Source organism: Felis catus, chromosome B3, assembly GCF_018350175.1.
Source record: "Felis catus isolate Fca126 chromosome B3, F.catus_Fca126_mat1.0, whole genome shotgun sequence".
Classification (NCBI taxonomy): Eukaryota; Metazoa; Chordata; class Mammalia; order Carnivora; family Felidae; genus Felis; species Felis catus.
The window spans coordinates 12,046,611-12,063,431 of record NC_058373.1 but is presented as its reverse complement, the minus strand read 5'-3'; the positions used below and the strand labels follow the sequence as shown (position 1 = coordinate 12,063,431).

The following is a 16,821-nucleotide window of genomic DNA, read 5'->3' as shown; positions in this document are numbered from 1 at the left end:
ATATTAGGCATGAAACGAAGCTGTTCAGATAAAATAAAAACTCACCTAGACCCTCCATTTGTTCAGCCCGCGGCTCTTTTTATCACTCAAACCAGCTCCGTCCTGATCATTTTCTCTCCTGTGCACTCTGAGAGCAAAGAAGCTGGACACCAAGAGAAACCAAGGCGTTACTTCTCGTGCCCTCTACACACTTCATGAATTAAACCACCCACTGATTCTGAGTCCCCCCGATATCCTTCCTATAAATTCTCCTCCCCTCACATAAGCCCGAGTAATTCTCTACTGTCTCTGCAACAAGAACCCTAACTGCTCTGTTGGAGTGTCTGGGTGGCTCAGTTGGTTGAACATCCGACTTCAGCTCAGGTGTGATTTCACTGTTCATGAGTTCAAGCCCCACATCGGGCTCTCTGCTGTCAATACCGAGCTTGCTTCGGAAGCTCTGTTCCCCTTCCTCTCTGCCCTTCCCCCATTTGCGCGCTCTCTCTCTGCCTCTCAAAAGTAAATATTAAAAGAGAAAAGAACCCTAACGGCTCTGCCTGGTGTGGATGATAGGGGCTAGAGGATCACACACCCAAGGGCTTCTAGATAATTCCATCTGTTTCACTACTACCACCACCACAGGTTGAAAACTCAATTGTCTAGAACAGGGTCAGCAAACTTTTTCTGTAAAAGGACAAATAATAAACATTTTAGGCAGGCCCCATGGTCTCTGTTGCAACTTCTCAAACCTGCTATCATAAGGGAAAGCAGCTAAAGACAATATGTAAACAAATGAGCATGGCTGCGTTTCAATAAAACTTTATTTACAAAAACAGGTGGTGGGCCAGATGTGGCTGCCATGCAAACTTTCTGATACTTGATGTTCCGGTATAGCATTTCTAAAGACTTCATGCAAGTTTATTCTTTCAAAAAAGAGAAAACATGGGAATGCAAGCTGGTGCAGCCACTCTGGAAAACAGTAGGGAGGCTCCTCAAAAAACTAAAAATAGAACTACCCTACGACCCAGCAATTGCACTACTAGGCATTTATCCACAGGATACAGGTGTGCTGTTTCAAAGGGACATATGCACCCCCATGTTTATAGCAGCACTATCAACAATAGCCAAAGTACGCAAAGAGCCCAGATGTCCATTGATGGATGAATGGATAAAGAAAATGTGGTATATATATACAATGGAGTATTACTCGACAACCAAAAAGAATGAAATCTTGCCATTTGCGACTACATGGATGGAACTGGAGGGTATTTTGCTAAGTTAAATTAGTCAGGCAGAGAAAGACAAAAATCATATGACTTCACTCATATGAGGACTCTGAGAGACAAAACAGATGAACATAAGGGAAGGGAAACAAAAATAATATAAAACCAGGGAGGGAAACAAAACATAAGAGATTCTTAAATATGGAGAACAAACAGAGGGTTGCTGGAGGGGTTGTGGGAGGGAGGATGGGCTACATGGGTCAGGGGCACTAAGGAATCTACTCCTGAAATCATTGTTGCATTCTATGCTAACTAATTTGGATGTAAACTTTAAAAAATAAAAAATTAAATTAAAAAAAAAAGGAAACAAGGGTGGACTTGCTCTATGACTCTGAGTATGTGTATAAGTAGACCTAAATATATTAGATTAAACCAGTGGTTCTCACATTTGGCAGTGTCTGGAGACCAGGGTCAGCTTCATAGGTGTCTATTTCACGCAGTCAAATGACGCACCGTGATTAGAAGGGCCCCACCCCCACACTTGATTTAATGCTCTGCCTTCACTGTCTTGAAATGCTTAATAGTTTTTGTATAAGAGGCTCCACATTTTTATTTTGCATGGGGCCCCACAAATTATGTTGCCAGCCCTGCTGGAGACATAGAAACCATCAAAGATTATCACAGCTCGAGAGGTGCTGCTAACATCCTAGCGGGTAAAGGCCAGGGATGCTGCTAAACGTCTTGTAACACAGAGGACGGCCCCCACGACACCATAAACAATCATCGAAATGTCCACACCGCCAAGACTGAGGAACCCGGGCTTGAACCACGAGAAACTGCCAATATCCTGCCATTTCTAACCTCCAAGTCAAGTCATCTGGTGTGGTGCAGCCTAATTTAGCTATGTTTTCCATCTTCCTAAGACTTAGTTTGTAAAAATATTTGCAAGCCAGAAAAAAGCCCCCTCTCAATCTGTGCATTTCTGCCTTCTTTTCGTTCACCACAAACAAGCCTCTCTAAAGCTGCCCCCAGTTCTTCTACTCACGTCTTTATCTGTTTCCTGGTTTTTCTAGGAAAGTAACACACGCAAATGGCACAAATATTTAAGGTTCTGAAACATTCTAGGTAAAAGTGAATCTCCTGACCACCCGGGTCCCTGGCCCCATTGCCCTTGTAAGAGCAATCTCGTCTACCACTTTCTCATTTGCCCCCTGTAGACATTTTGTAAATGGGGCATCCTGCACACATAGGTGTGGTCCTATTTTCTTTAGGATGTCCCTTACCTGCCCACGTCAAATGTTCACCAGCGGTCCCTGTGCCGGGTCCAATCCTGCTTTACTTCCCTCTTCCCTGGAGCCACCTGCTTCAGTAACAAGGACTCCGAATGTTCCAGAGTCTTCTCCCCCAGCAACTCTGCCTCCCAGTACCAACTTACTAGATTCGGATTCCCTTACTCCCCCTCTTTTGAAGTCCTCGCTGAATAAAAAATAACGTTCCATTTTCCATTTCCTAACTTCTCTCCCTCGGTGCTCTTTGTCACAGAATGTATTATTGCTCTGTTTAAGGTCTGTGGGGACCCCGCGCCTGTCAACGCTGTTGAACGGAACAAAAGCTCTTGAACTTGATTCAGGCCAAACCTATACATAGACTTGACCCTCATTTCTGTTCCAAGAAGAGCAGGAAAGAGCCTGATGTTGGAGGCTCTCACTTCCCTCGTATTGATTTGGACATGCAGAGTAAGGGAGGGGCCTCCCCTCCCTCTGCATGTGAGCAGGAGTGTGTGTGACCACACATTTCCTCATAAACTATTAATGCCACCTTTGGATCAAAAAGGGAAAAAGACAAGCGAAATCAACCAGAAAAGCAGAAGCAGGCCGAGAACACCAGTTCAAGAGAACGGTTAATTATTTAGAGGTATGTAACCACTGTCTTGATTCAAGGGCAACATTTCCAGTTGGGGGAAGTGAGAGGCCTGCGGGAAAACGTGGCTCTGGCCTCAGCCAGCACCAGATGGCTGCTGAGAGAGCTGCAGGTCCCTGGGAATCTGCCCTGTGTTTCCTTCTTGACCTTCCATCTCCCACAGCCGCCATATTTTGTCTCCCAGGAGGAAGGCTGCAGGCTCCAGTTTCCCCCAGCCCCTCAAGGAGGGGACAGTGAGGTGCCCCAGAAATTGTAGTCCCGACGGCTTAATGGCAGAGCTGGCAGCTCAGTGACGGAGAGAAGGCTGGGCCCCACCCTTACGGATGGGGGAGTGTGGTCTCGGAAACACAAGGGGGTCTGGTGGTCACCTCCCCCAAGCAGTGTTGTCCTCACCTTCCAAGATGACGGGCAGAGAGGATGGAGAGGCAGGGGTGTTGTGGCTTGAAGGAAGGTGCTCCACCAGCTCTCCTCGCTGAACTTTTCTGCCTCCCAGTGCTGCTACCATTTTGTCCTCAGCACTCTGGGTTTGCCCTAATTGTGGCCACGTTCCTGTCTAAATGGATGCCTTGAGGCGTTCCTGGGTGGCTCAGTCAGTTAAGCGTCCAACTTCAGCTCATGTCACGATCTCCGGGTTTGTGGGTTCAAACCTGCATCGGGCTCTGTGCTGATGGCTCAGAGCCTGGAGCTTGCTTCAGATTCTTTGTCTCCCTTTCTTTCTGCCCCTCCCAGCTTTCACACTCTCTCTCTCTCTCTCTCTCTCTCTCTCTCTCTCTCTCTCTCTCTCAAAAATAAATAAACATTTAAAAATTTTTAATGAAAAAGAAATTTTAAAATGGCTGCCTTGAGGGGGTGGTGCTGGGGAGAAGGGTGCAGGGTAAGCTAGGGGGGCAAAAGAATAGAAAATAAGCTTTGGGGATAGTGAAGTAGTCTTAATTTTAAGTTCCCAGACTACTCGTTGCATTGGAAAAGCCTATGAACTTTACTGGGGTGGGGGGGGGGGGAAGAAGAGAGTAATAAAATACATGTAACATAAAACTTACCACTTTTACCATTTTAACCATTTCCAGGAGTATAGTTCAGCGGCATTAAGTGCATTCTCCCTGTTGTACTACCTTCACCACCACCTGTCTCCAGAACTTTTCCGCCATCCCGAACTGTGCCCATTCTCCCTCCCCGAGCCCCTGGCGGCCACCTTCCTTTCTGTCTCTATGTATTTGACGACCCCAAGGACCTCATACAAGTGGAATCGTACAGTGTTTGTCCCTCTGTGACTGGCTTATTTCACTTAGCACAATGGCCTCGAGGTCCACCCATGTTATAGCAAATGTCAGGATCTCGTTTTTGTAACATTCTGCTAAATGTCTCATCTTCCAGCCATGAGGTATTTAGACTCTGGAGTTTCTAGAAAGGCTTTGTCTGACTAAACCTGCAGTGTGTCCACAAGCTCCTGTAACACTTCTCCCCTTGTTGCTTAAATGAGATTCTACTGGGTGTTTTCAGGGACCCTAGTATGAACTACCATGTGCTTCTTGCGGTGTTTTACAAACGGTGTCCAATGCCCTCCGGAATGCCATATACATGTTCATCTCGGTAGATGAATGAATGAACGAATGAATGAATACTCCTCATATGTCTTGAGCTGACCTGTTTGAGTGCTGTATGAGTCAGGTTGTCCAGAGACACAGAACCCTATATATAGAAGCAGATATTAATTTTAAGAAACTGGCTCCTAGGATTGTGGGCGCCAGCAAAAAAAAATTGCTGGGCAGGCCAGGAGGCTGGAAACTCAGGCGAGGTTTCTAGGCCTTTCAGTGTCAGGGCAGAACCCCTTCGTATTCCCAAGCCCGTCTTTCCTCTGAAGGCCTTCAGCTAGTTAGATAAGGCCCACCTACATCATGGAAGATAATCTGTGTTATTTAAAGTCAACTGACCGAGGGATGCCTGGGTGGCTCAGTCAGTTAAGCGTCCGACTCTGTTTCGGCTCAGGTCGCGATCTCATGGTTTGTGAGTTCAAGCCCCACATCGGGTTCCATACTGACAGTGCGGAGCCTGCTTGGGATTCTCTCTCTCTCTCTCTCTCTCTCTCTCTCTCTCTCTGTCCCTCCCCTCTCACTCTCTGTCTCTCTCTCAAAAATAAATAAACTTAAAAAAATAAAAATAAAAATAAAGTCAACTGACTGGGAATGTTAATCATATCTGAAAAAGAACTTCCCGACAATATCTAGCCTAGTGTTTGACCAAACTGGACAGCATAGCCTAGCCAAGGAGACACAAAAAAGGAACTATCACAAACACACAAATCTAAACTTCCAAATCTTAAGAGATGTATAAAAAATGCAATTTACTATAGATACCCCTCAAGGGGAGGAATATAAGGATGTTGAAGACTGACAACTGTTAATAATATTACTATGAGCTTGTAATCACAGAGTCTGGAGTTGGAATGCTGTTTCTATTTACAGCCTGCTTGCTTACAGAACATATTTGAAGGATCAGAGTCAAGAGCAAAAATCCAGAAATTGTCAAGAGAACTAAAATTGAGCTTCACGGAATATTCACTCCAGCAAGTAATAAAGTCACGTATTATTTTATGTCTACCAAGTCACAGGATTTTAGAACTAGGAAGATCTCAATTTGGAGACCACTGTTTCCTGTCAATGAAATCCAGGACTAGAGAGAGAAATTTCCTGAAGGTCAGACCCTATTAAGCCACGGACCTCGGCCGCTCTGCAACCAGACCACACGCTCAACTTAATCTAACCCTTATTAAGCACCTAGAATGTGCCAGGCTTTCTGCCAGACACCTTGGTAGGTACCAGGGATCACATGCCAGGGTTTTTAAAATCACTGTCTTCACAATGGTACTTTAAGATATGTAACTGTTATCCCTGGTTTCACAGAAGAAAACGTTGAGGCGTAGAGCAGAAGGGATTTGCCTGAGGTCACAAAGCTCCCAGGCCAGTTGGAATTCAAACCCAGGCTGCAGGGGCCTGGTATGTGCTCTTGTCCGTCAGATGATACTGTCTATAGTAAGGAAAATAAAAGCATATGCAAAGGCCTTTTGGGGTTTGTTTTTTAATGTATCCGGAGGGGCAACATGAGACAGGAGTCTTAGAACGTGCCTGACAGTTATGCAGCTAAGACAGGTGAGCGAAAAAGTGGGGCATGGGTAGATCCAGGTTTACAGGGCCTGAAGCTAATGTAATGTGGGGGTGTCCTTTAAAATACAAAATTATGGGGGCGCCTGGGTGGCGCAGTCGGTTAAGCGTCCGACTTCGGCCAGGTCACAATCTCGCGGTCCGTGAGTTTGAGCCCCGCGTCGGGCTCTGGGCTGATGGCTCAGAGCCTGGAGCCTGTTTCCGACTCTGTGTCTCCCTCTCTCTCTGCCCCTCCCCCGTTCATGCTCTGTCTCTCTCTCTGTCCCAAAAATAAATAAACATTGAAAAAAAAATTTTTTTAAATACAAAATTATGAACACAAAATTAGGTGCCCAAATGAATATTTACTTTGAATAATGAATCATATTACTAGAACAAGAAAACACCACACCACAAATTTTTAAAAGTTGATCGACTACTGCAAACATTACACTATCTTAAAAGAGAGAAACACAATCTTTTTATTCAGGATCTGCCTAATCCACTTCTACACTACTTTTTGTCCCACTCACTCTTTGATTGCCTCCCCTATGACAATGCAATAATTTTTACAGTGAAAATGGATAATGGAGTCCTTCCTCTGACATGGTCGGTAGAAATTTTATTTTTATTCTTAACAGTTTAGAACAAATTCTCTGCACCTCCCACTAATTTCTGGCTTGGTCATGTAAATCTCAGGATTGTTGTCAAAACTGAGAAAAAGCACCGAAGGTTTCTATATGAGCTGTGAGATTTCAGGGTGTTCCAAGTTTTCGTATGCAGTGACTCATCTTGTGGTCCTCAAATTTTATGAATTGGTGAAACTCATTAGCCAGCTTGCTGTGGATTCCCTCTTTACAGCAGACATAAGTTCAAATTATGGGGTTGCCTGGGTGGCTCAGTAGGTTAAGCATCCGACTTCGGCTCAGGTCATGATCTCACGGATCATGAGTTCAAGCCCCACATTGGGCTGTCTGTTGTCAAGGCAAAGCCCGCTTTGGATCTGTTCCCCTCTCTCTCTGCCCCTCCCTCACTCATGCTCTCTCTCTTTCAAAAATAAAGAAACATTTTTTAAAAATAAGTTTAATTGCTTTTCTAAAAATACGTTTAAATTGTGTTGTTGATGTATTTGGGGGCAAATCAGCAAGAAACTTAAATCTTGCCCAATGTATTCAAATGACTGACTCTTCTTAATTAGCTGGATTACCCCAAAAATCTGAGGGCTTAGTCATGACTTCCATTAGAAATAGAATGCTCTCCGGAGTAAGAACCTCCCGGACCATGAGCCCCTGCAAGAGGAAGAGGAGGAAATTCTAGACCCAATTCATCCCCCAACACACTGAGAACCTACCGACCTCCATTTTCCATCCCAGACCCCCTGAAGAAGGGGAGGGACTTGGGGAGTCCTACCTTGTCATGTACCATCAATAAAGTATACTGTACCCAGTGAAAGAAAGAAAGAAAGAAAGAAAGAAAGAAAGAAAGAAAGAAAGAAAAAGAAAGAAAGAAAGAAAGAAAGAAAGAAAGAAAGAAAGAAAGAAAGAAAGAAAGAAAGAAAGAGGGAGAGGAGAGGAGAGGAGAGGAGAGGAGAGGAGAGGAGAGGAGAGGAAAGGAAAGGAAAGAAACAGAATCTCTCTTAATGTATTTCTGCCTTGACATATCTTTTAAAAAGCTTTACAATTTTTTATTTTATTTTTTTAATATTTATTTATTAGAGAGCCAATACACATGCACGAGCAGGGGAGGGGCAGAGAGAGAGGGAGAGAGAGAGAATCCCAAGCAGGCTTCGCACTGGCAGCGCAGAGCCCAACTCAGGGCTCCGCGGCACCGAACGGTGAGATCATGACCTGAGCCGAAATCAACAGGTGGAAGTTTAACTGACGAGCCACCCACACGCCCTAAGTTTTACAATTTTTTACCGTCAGGATGATTTCTATTGCTTTCATTGTGGGTTGTTTTTTGTTGTTTTTTTTTTTTACCACATTTTGTATATAATCCATTAAGTTTACCTGAATTTGCTCTCAGTCCTTTTTTCGTTTGGTTTTGCATTATTTTTCTTTGTTTCTTTGAGCAGAGTTGACACGCGACGTTAGGTTAGTTTTGGGCGCACAACATGGGGATCCCACTTCTCTGGAAGTTATGCTGCTCTTGGTTCTTCACTAAATAAATTTAAAGATGACACAATAGGCTCACTTTCACCCAAACTAGGAAGTCTGTGATCTCTCACTTTCTACTGAAATGTTCCAAACCACCTTTCCAAATTCTAAGAAAAAAGCGTATTTAAAGTTTATCAACTTTTCGAGTAAGCTTTATGCCCCTCGTTTATGTTCAGTCTCCTCTTCCAAGTGTTCGAAAATACATTCTAGAGGCCTTAACACATTCCACACGGCAAGACTCGAACAGCTTCGCCTTGGACAGACATCCTCGTCACACTCACACTCTCGAAAGAAAAATGCAAGCTCGGCCAACCTGAAAAGAAAACCTGTAACAGATACAACACCTTTAGGCAGGGGCAGCGGGTGACAAGGGAAGGAAATAGCCGAGGTGACTCCTCATTGCAGCTATAATAGTTGATTTTTGCAAATCTGCAAAAACGTATGGCCATGGGAACACATTCGTCCCCTCCCAGTCCTTGGAAGGACCCTGAAACAGAATCTGCAGGTTATCCCAACAAGGGGATAACATCGACAGAGTCCCCAGGGGCTTGAGAGGCCACGACAGGGTTCACAGGACCACGGTAAATGGGCCCTGCCAGCTCAGGGACACTGACAGAGGGGGAGCCGTGGGTGATGCGATGCTCAGGAGGGTTCGCTGTTTTTTTCAAATGGATGGGGGAAGGGAGAAGGGGAGCTTAGTATTTAATGGTACAGAGTGAGTTGGGGAAGTTGCATAAGGTCTGGATGGACAGTGGGGACAGTGCACAACAACGTGAACGTACTTAATGCCCCAGAACTGTCCACTGAAAAGCAGTTATAGTGGTAAATTTCACGGTATGTATATTTCGCCACGCCAAAATAAATTTTAAAACACGTACACGTTCAAACGTTATCAACTTTTTTCGAAAACGGAGTCTGAAGACAGCTGCAAAGGACCCGCCCATCCACACGCACACCAAGCATTTTCCAAAGCACGGGACACACTCACACACCTACCTGTTATTTTGCAGTTATGCGTAGATTTGCTTATTATTTCCCAAACCCGTTTAAAGGTGTTGGTTTTCAGATTTTGCCATAATGACTACCTTTCAATCAGATAATAAAAGCAGCCAAACGGCTGTAAAAGCGTGAAGAATGGTTCACCATCTAGAAGTGGCCCTGACTTCTGGCTAGCTCGTCTTCCCAGGGACGAGGGGTGTCTGTCGCGCTTAAGTGCCGGCTCTCGGGTCCCCCGGATATTCTTTCACTGAAGGCACTCTTCCACCTGCTGTCTTCCTGGGAGATTTCCTGCCTTCCGCCTGCCCCCGGGTCCCCCCACCCCCAACCAATTCCTCTGCAGGTAACAGGTGGCTGCAGTTCTCCCCGCTGAATTTGAGAATCTCCTACCCACCAGCCCAAGGGCTGATCCCCTCTAACCCCCCCAAGCTGTGCCTGGACCCCCTCCACGGGGCATCCATCACCGGGCCCCGGCCCTCTGGGGCAGACAGCGCTGACCGTGCACCCCAGTGTGGTCAGCACTCCTATGAGATCTCCTTTGCTCCCTTTACGAAGATTACAAAATTACATTTTCTAAGCCCTTCTGCTCTCCAAATGTACAACACCCGCACCCCAAACCTACCTCCATCCCCAGCTCTGGAATATGAAACCAAGCGAAGCCCCAAGATGGGCAGAAATGCAAACCGCGGGGCCTCCCAAGGACGCCGTGCTGCTGGGAAGCACCCAGCTACGCCTTTCAACATCTAACACAGCACACAGTGGGGTATGAATGTGGACTCCAGCCTTGCCTCTGGTGTCTTACAAGATGGCTCCCTGAATATAATTCCAAGGAAATTGAGGTTATTCTTGGGAGGGAGAGAGGGAAGGAAGAGCAGGCTTGGCCTGTTCTATGACTGAATTGCACTCACCGTTCCTTTGTGGCACAGAAACCGTAGGTCAAATCCAGGACCTTCCTGCAGACCAGAGGGAACTGTTCTCCCAGGAATATGCGCCTGGCCTCTTACCTCGTAATAATACCCCCCAAGTCTCCTGCACTGAGAATCAGCAAAGATGAGGACACAGGGACCCGGGCCCCCTGCCCGCCATCACTCTGCATCATTTAATTGACCGTGTATGTTTCCCAGCTCTGAGCTCCGAGGGCCCAATCGTGCTTTTTCCAACCACAGGAAAAATCACGAAGCTTCGTTTTCCTTAGATTTATCCTTTTGCCTTATTTTTGGAGTTTTCTAAAATTAAAAAACCCAATGTCCAGACCCTGGCTATTTAAAAACAGGCAAGTTAACTTCCGCTGCAGAAAATGGCCCTTTAAATAATTTCCCTGGAGGCCCCGAGATTCCTAAAATGAAGCCATCTGAGGAAGCTGGGAGGTAGGAAAGGAAAGAGAGAGAAATGGTAATTGAGGAGATACTGCCCTCATTTTGCATCCTTGATTTTCCTTCCAGAATCTTCTCAGGCCTGTGATCAAAGGACCTCCCATTGCCACCGCCTCACCCCGGACCACCTCCCACAGCTGTGGGTCTAGGGAGGCCCACCTGAGTTTAGCAGCACTGCCCCCTCCTTGGAGTGACGCCAGGGGAGCCCTATGCCCCACTGTGGGTAAGGAAGAGACCTTCCTAGCGTCTGACGTGAGTTGGAGTCATTATTTGGGGGCTCGCTGCAGAAAGGCCCCCCAGGCTTCCCATCAAAACAGAATGTCACAGCCACAATGACATGGAGATCCCCTTACTGAAATCAGTAGATCCAATGATTTGGGGAGTTCACAGATTTTTTTTTTAAACATGAAGAAATATATACACATTTGCTAACTTTTGATTGTGCCAAGAAAGGATATTTTTAAAACAACCACTTTCTACTAGCACTTTTTCAGAAGGAATGCTTTACCAATTAGATCTTCAGATTTACTTGAATTTTGTCTTTTAACACTTTCCTGGCAATTAAAGCTATCTGAGAGTATTTGCTTTTTTGTCTAGCATATCTCCTGGGGACCTTGTCTTATTTCCAGCTTGTGTTCTAGTGCCTGGAATCGTGTCTGCCATGTTAATGTGCACAATAAATGCTTGTTGAATAAACAGAAGAAGAAGAAGAAGAAGAAGAAGAAGAAGAAGAAGAGGAGGGGGAGGAGGAGGAGGAGGGGCAAGAGGAGGGGAGGAGGAGGAGGAGGAGGAGGAATGCTTTAACTCATGCACATACATGCATGCCCACACGTGCAGAAAGAGAAACTCTCAGAGTAAAGAAGAGCCTGTGAGTTAACAATGAACCTGGAGCTTTCTGAAAAAGCCAACCACTGTCGGAGAAGTCCTAATTTGGGGTACCAGCCCCCTCCCTTGGCAATGCGTGGGGACCTAGGCTACATCTCCGTCTAGCAAAGATGATGAGTGGGTTTGAGGGCCCGAAGTTCTGCTGTGAACTTCTCCAGGAAATGTACATAAGAATTAATCAACTCCCCCGAAAGTCATCCCCTCCCTAGAGAAAGAGCAGAAACATGAAAGACTAGTGACCAAAACGTGATGCCCATTCCTTACCCACCGCTCACCGCCCACCAGTGTGGGTTTCCAAGGTCGGCTTAAGTCTGAAGCTTCTGATTCCTGGAGATAGAGGCCTGTCCCAAGAGGGGGGCCAGCACTGTGGTGTGATCTGCTCCGGCATCAGCATGGAAGGAAGTGCACCTGCTTTCCTCTTACCGTAAGGCCCAAGTCACTCCAAATGCCCCCCTCAAAAGACCCCGGAAGGCATCTCTAGACCCCAACCAGTCTGCAAAACTTTGGGGGCTCAGTGGAGAGCAACATCAGACCTGCAGAATGGAGAAATGGACGCCTTCGTTCTGATAAAGATGCTGACGCCCCAGCTTTGTGCCAGGCGGGGAGCCCCATCGTCACTCCAAAGCAATTTGTAAGGGATTGGAGGCCCTTGAAAGGGGGACGCACCGGTGACCAGGGTTGTATAATCCTGGTCTCTTAGTCACAGCTGGCTTTTTTTCACAAATGCACCTTCCAAGCATAGGCACTGTCCAATTTATATTCTAACGGGAGGAAGGACAGGGCCCCTTGGGAGCTTGGCGTGAGCAGCAAGAATCAATTTCCCTTCTCCCTGCAAATATTCGCCCACCTGAATGTGTGCTTCTGAGGATGAGGGAGGAACCTGACAACCGGGAAATAATACATGAAGACAAAGCTCTTTTTAAAAGGGGAACAAGGAGATGAACAGGCTGTTAGAAAAAGACTAAAGACATAAATGCAAATGGCCAACAAACCGATCTAAAATATTTAGCACCACTGGTAACTTTTTTTTTTTAGGGGGTTGGGTGGAGAGAGAAATCAAACAGGGGAGGGGCCGAGAAAGAGAGAGGGTCCCAAGCAGACTCTGAGCTGACAGCATGGAGCCAGACACGGGGCTCCAACTCATAACATGACCTGAGCCAAAATCAAGAGACCGTCACCCAACCAACGGAGCCACCCAGGGGCCCTACCAGTGGTAACTTTTTAAAAAATGTAAATCGATACAGTGAGTTACCGTGTTTAGTACATCCTGCCTGCAAAATAATGTTACAATAGATCTTGTTTCCTGGGGTCTGAGGAAATCGACCCCACAGCAGGAATAGAAACAATTACAGTCTTTCTGGAAGTCAGTTTTTCTCTGCAGAGCAAACCTCAGAAACATGCCTATGCTTTGACTCCATGGTTTCACGTACATAAATGTATTCTAGGAAATAACAAAGAACACACAAGATGTCTTTATGTAAGGGTGTTCCCTAAATATCCAACAACAGGGAGTTGTTTAAATCAGCTATGGTATACCTAAGTAATGGAACAGGGGAAGCTTACATGATATGGTAGCTGTGTATTTGTTGAAATGGAAAACAGCTAAGTTGTTAAGTTGTAAAAGAGTTTCAAAAATAGTAAGCTTACATTTTTTTTTTTTTGGTTAACCCATTATTTCAATCAATAAATATTACTAAGCAAGAAGAATGCATCGAAGATCAAGATAGATAGTTCCTTGGTCTTCTAAAGATTGCGTTTACCAGGGCGAGGTGGGGGGGGGGTGGGTGTCTGCCGGTTGGATAACAAAAAATAACTAAGTCGGTGAGACAATTATAGTATGAGAACTGCTATACAGGAGATTAGAGTAGGTGCATTGGGGGCCTGGGTGGCTCAGTTGGTTTGAGCATCTGACTCTTGATTTCGGTTCAGGTCATGATCCCGTGGTTGTGACATTGAGCCCTGAGTCGGGCTCCTGGCTCACAGCTCAGAACCTGCTTAAGATTCTCTCTCTCTCTCTCTCTCTCTCTCTCTCTCTCTCCCTCTGCCCCTCTCCCCTGCTCATGCACACTCTCTCCAAAATAAATAATAATAATAATAAAGTAGGTGACATAATAGAGATCTTTCTGAATTTTATACTGAGATCTGAATAACGAGAAGGAGGAAGCAATGAGAGTGTTCCAGACATAGAAAATAGCTCGTGCAAAGGTCTTAAGGCAAGATGGAGCTTCAGATGACATGTTTAGATATAGCCGGGACCTGTGGCTAAAGCAAAGTGAAAGAGGAGAGTGGTAGGTGAGGCCAGAGAGGGGCTAGGGGCTGGATCATGTGGGGTTTGATAAACCAGGGTGAGGAGCTGGGATTTTATTCTATGTGCTATGGGAAGACACTGTAGGGCTCAAGCGGGAGGTATGATCTCATTGATGTCACTAAACGTCACTCTGGCCACCGTGTGAAAGGGATTTAAGAGCATAAAGAATGGAGGCAGGGACACCAGTCACTGGAGCCGCTGCAACCATCCAAGCCAGGCTTAAGGCAGGAGGTGGATGTGGAGAGAAATGGACGCAGTCAGGATTTATTTTGGAGCGAGTACCAACTGTATCTGCCAGTGGGTGGATGACTCCAAGGACTTCCCCCTCTTTCCTCCTGTTCCCCCTCGGATGCTCCCAGCTCTACGGCCAGTCCTGTCCTGCCAAGGATCATCGTTACCTCCTGCCTTTGGCTTCTGTGGGGTTCCTTGCCCCATAAACGAAATCTCCCTTTCCTCAACCTACCTCAGGCCGGTCTTCACTTCTCGCAACCCTGACTGAGGCCATCGAACACCTGCTGGGTTCCAATCCTCCCGACAGCCCTTCAAGGACACTGCTTGTGTCCCCGGCACTGGACACAAGCAAAGCTCAGAGAGGTGAGGCAGCCTGCCCCTCTGCCGGCAAGGATTCAAACCCAGGTCTTCAGGGTCCAGGGCCAGCACATCCTCCTCTGTGCCACGCTGGATGACCAAGATGTACCCCGGTTGCTGGCTGGCTACCAAATGCCGCTAGCTGTGCCCTGAAATCTCAGCTCCTCTGTTCCCCCAAAGGAGAACAATGGCTGCCGGCCGACATTAATTTCCCGGCCTCCCTTGCAGCTAGGTGTGGACGTGCTCCTTTCTCCAGTGAAATATTAGGAGAAATGACCATGCAAACAGAAACCTTGCTTCCTCCACCCGCTTTCCCCTCCCTGCAGGCAGCAAGCCAGGCTTGGCGGGAAGCCAGCTTCAATTATGCAGATCACAATAAGGCTTTGGGGGATTGTGGAACAATGACTTGGAAGGAAGCTGAAGCCCTTGAATGGCCACACCGTGCAGAGTCTGCCCCCAGCCTGCAAAGCCCACGTGAACCTTTCCGTGAGACAGAAAGCATATAAGCTTTAATCTTTAAGTGATCCTACTGTCAGGTCTCTTTGTACAGCAGTCCTGCCTTACCTTAACCGATGCATCACCTCAACGTGATCTACATATTTTAAATACCAGCGACCTCTCTTGTTAAACAGTCATTGAGCCCCTCAATCAATACTTCTAGAAAATGCACAGATCCTTGAGTTTCCCTACTTCTGTCCATGGCTGAATTTCTCCAGTCTGTGCACTCAAGTCAATGCCTCATGCTCTCCGAAGAGTACCTTTCAAACCCAGTTTGAGTTGGAAACCAAAATTAATAAGACCTACATCGCCATGCACAAGAAACAAATTTTTTACATATTATTTATAAAAAAATATTTGAAGTATTGTATTCTTTCTTAATAAATGCTCAACAATTGAAAGCAAAATTTAAAAGTCATGCATTCTAATATTAAATCTGCTAGAAAAAAGAGAGTTATTTTTGTTTGTTTGTTTGTTTGTTTGTTTGTTTTGTTTTGTTTTGTTTTGTTTTGAATTGGGCTCGTTCCAGAGAGTCCAGCTCTTGGGGGAACGTGGGATCTGGTCTTCAAATGTTAATGAATCATTTTACTTTTCAAAATTGTGGTGGGTTAGTCAGCGCGCAAGACAAAAACCCTGGTTGATCACGATGAGAATTTATTTATGTCAGCCAGTGAGTTTCTTCCCAAAGGGTCCAAATGGGGAAAGGACAGTAAGAAAAAGGGGGGCCACATGCTTAGTGGGAAATGTACCGGTTTGGGACTCGGATGGGTATGGATCCCAATCCTGACTCGACTCTGTGCTCATCAACTCATTTAACTTCTTTGAATCTCAGTTCCCTATAAAATATCAGTACTTATACCCACCTCGTAGAGTGTCATGGGGACTAAGGAAGCATCCATAACACAGATAGAATGTTCTGGCAGGCTCGGCCCTCGGGAAATGACCGCAAAGCAAAACCCAAGCTCATCCTGCCTCGAGATAAGGAACTCAGCAAGCCTGGCCCCTTTGCCAAGTCGCCATGAAGGAACACAGCATACCAGCTGGCCTCAAGGTCTCTAAATTGTCAAGGACGGGCTTCTGTGGGTGCTGTTGTGGGGCGGGCACATATGCTCACTGACCACATCCCAGCGTTGTCCTGTAGCTGTGGCTGCCCAAACCTTCCAAGTATCCTCGTGGCTAAACCAGCCAGCAAAGCACGGTCAAGGCCTCATGGAAAAGTCTGCTTTCCAGTCACCTTATTCTGTTGTCCAAATTCATGAACAACAATGAAGGAAGGCCCTGTTTGCCTTCTACTCCTGAAGCTGATCCTTCACTTTTTAACCAAAACAAGCAAAATCCAAACAAAACAAAAATCATGCATTTGCCTTCATTACGGTCCTCACCATTAGAAAATGGTAGAAAATGGCTGGTGTCTGGGAAAGAGGCTGAAGAGAGACAATGGATTAATTAGGTCTGTTTTGTAATGGGCACAGGTACTGGGTTTTTAGCTTAAACAGATGTATATAATATCAAATATGGAAAAGCAAGTAATTTCCTCCGCATAGTTTTGAGGCTCCCCTCCCCCCATGCTGAGACCATGATGGTTGGTCTGATGGCCATCACCCCTACTCCTTCCAAGCTTCTCCTCATGACTCCCCAGCCTCTGCACTGAGCACTCACCGTCTCCAGCACCTCGATACCCCTCCATCTCCCGATGAAGCAGCCAGGTGTTCAATCAGCCACTGCTTCCATATGTGTCCTTAGCCCCTTGACTCATGC

The 16,821-nt window shown here is 46.1% G+C and overlaps 1 long non-coding RNA gene across 4 annotated transcripts in view; it reads right to left on the bottom strand.

Moving 5' to 3' along the window:
* The window catches only part of LOC111560784, a 148,346-nt gene that overhangs the window by 110,147 nt on the left and 21,378 nt on the right, over window positions 1-16,821 (bottom strand). For all 4 annotated transcript variants that reach the window (XR_006598883.1, XR_006598882.1, XR_006598881.1 and 1 more), the window contains one exon: window positions 46-142. This is a non-coding gene — a long non-coding RNA (uncharacterized LOC111560784). The remainder of the gene's footprint in view (window positions 1-45; window positions 143-16,821) is intronic.